This window comes from Salvelinus fontinalis, chromosome 11 (genome assembly GCF_029448725.1).
Source record: "Salvelinus fontinalis isolate EN_2023a chromosome 11, ASM2944872v1, whole genome shotgun sequence".
In the NCBI taxonomy this organism is placed as follows: Eukaryota; Metazoa; Chordata; class Actinopteri; order Salmoniformes; family Salmonidae; genus Salvelinus; species Salvelinus fontinalis.
Window position 1 is genome coordinate 19,216,761 of NC_074675.1, and position 2,768 is coordinate 19,219,528.

Genomic DNA, 2,768 nt, shown 5'->3' on the forward strand with positions numbered 1-2,768 from the left:
AATATCACTGTGTTTATGAGGTAGTAATGATGAGATTTTGTGTTGACAGGTGAATTCTCTGGTGTGTTGCTGGGAGACAGGGGGTATGGCTGCCAGCCTTTTCTCCTGACACCTTTCACAGACCCCCAGGAAGCACAGCAGGCCTACAACCATGCCCATGCCAGGACCAGGGCCAGAGTTGAAATGACCTTTGGCCTCCTGAAGGCACGCTTTCACTGCCTTCACAAATTAAGGGTCAGCCCTGTTAGGGCATGTGATATTACTGTGGCTTGTGCTGTCCTCCACAATGTGGCCTGCCTGAGGAAGGAGAGGGCCCCCAGAGTGCCACCAGCCATGGACTGGGACAATCCGGCAATCTTCCCTGATGACGACAGTGGTCGGCTGCTGAGGGACCAATATGTGTTGAATTATTTTAGTTAGTATGTGTGCTTTCAATTTTGGTTAAATATGTCCTGCGGTGGCAGAGGAATTTGTTTTTTTTTGGGTTCGTTTTGTTACGAATTTGGCCTCTTATGATGTTTGTGCGGTATACTGTGTGTAATACAAGGCTGCAGGGAGGCTACTGCATCCATTCATTTGTCTGTTCAGTTGATGTGTATGGATTTGTCCTGCATTTATTTTAGTGTGCAGACATGCAGGGTGTGTTATATACAGACCTTTGAATGTGTATGTATCATTTTGTATAATATGCTTGGATTCTGTGCTTTCCATCTTGTAGAGTCACTGTGACTTCAGTTTCGAAAGGAGCTGATGGTTTACCTGCTTTATTTTGTCCTTATTCAATAAAGGAACATAATGTTACACATTGTGTTTTTATATTCATATGGAATGTGTATTTGTTTATATGACAGAGTACTAGGGCCACACTGAAGAAAAAGGATAAAGTCATACATTTATGAGGCTGGTTCTTTCTGCAGAAAAGCTACATATTGTTTTGATACTTATGACAATGTGATACTTAATATTCTGGCACATCAGCATGTCTTTGTTTATGAAACCATACTGAAGTACAATTTCACGAAATGCCCCACATCTGTCATTTTAACAACTGTCCTCCTTTAAAACAACTGGTTACAATATTATTACTTGTGTTTTTTTCCCCTCTGTGGCCCTAATATTCTATCATTTTATATATAGCCTTATAGTCTATGGGAAACTGTAAATTATCTAATGATAGCAACATCTAAAAATTATTTTTTATCCAAAATCATTGAAATTAATGATCACAAACGTTTAAATAATGACAGTGGGTCTAGTTATATGTGATAACAATGTATAGTGAGCAGTGAAATAACTATTGGTTTCCATTTGTGGTGACTGCTGACTGACATTAGGGATGAGATTAAATAGATCCTGGAATTTAGCCTGGTCTGGAGCAGGCTAGCTCCACAGAATAAATCTCCATGGTAATTTATACCATAACATATCCTCCTGCCCCCTATCCATCTTTAGTGCAACCGGATTACGGATCAATTGAGCCAGGATCACCAAGATATCCTGGCTTAATCCCTTATCCTAGTTTTGTGCAACAGGCCCCAGATAAACAGACATCACAGCATACAGACAGTACACACAAAAACAAAAACAACATGAAACGAACATGAGCGCTGGAGGGAGGCAAGAGATAGTGAAGGGTCAATACATAGGGTTAAGACACATGGGACAGTAATATAGTCCAGTAGGGCAGGAGTGATAGTTAGTCAATTTATAGCCAGGAGCAAGGTAGAATGCAGTGTTTGGTTTTCGCCAGGCATAATGGGACCCATGTCGTCCAAAATGTTGACTCAAGTTTGCTAAAAAAGCACCTGGAAGCGCCTGGATGGTCATCAAGACTCTTGGAAGAATGTTCTATGGACAGATGATTCAAAAGTCTAACTTTTTGGACGACATGGGTCCCATTATACCTGGCAAAACAGAGGGGTAAGTTGAGCCATTTTTTTACATTCAGCATCACTGTATTTCTTCTAACAATGATATCTACATATATTTCAGGATGTTTTGTATCCCTGGAAATAATCCGAATTCATGTAAACATTAAAGTTTTTAAAATATAGCTTGTCTAAAAAAGTGGTCTCTTTGCACAACTTACTTACGGGGTAAGTTAAGCCACCTACACATTTCTGTACAGAATTAAATATTACCACTACCTTTTTAAAACCATGTCTATCTTTATTTCCCAAACACAATTCAGTACAATCACATCTTTTTAAAAATAATTTAAACATCTTTTAACACAGACTTAACGCCTAACAAACACGTTGTACTTTGTTAAACACTTTTAACATAGGCCAGGCCCTGTTGTTACCTCATATCCCAGCAATAATGCCTAGCATTTAAGCCTGGGAAGAAAACACTTACATTTGCTCAACTTGCCATTGGCTCAACTTACCCCAAGGCAAACATCTTCACTATATTAGCCCACACAGCTACAAGGATGCACTTTCATGCTAGGTTTAGGATCTCATATTGAAGGTTATTGAGACCCCAACTGACGTATAGAACAATCTTAAAATGATCTACGTGTGTTGGTTTAGATACAAGCATCATGAAACCTCGAACACAAATTAATTTGATTTGGTGAAAATCATATATTTTTTACCTAACTTTTTACATTTACATTTACATTTAAGTCATTTAGCAGACGCTCTTATCCAGAGCGACTTACAAATTGGAAAGTTCATACATATTCATCCTGGTCCCCCCGTGGGGAATGAACCCACAACCCTGGCGTTGCAAGCGCCATGCTCTACCAACTGAGCCACACGGGA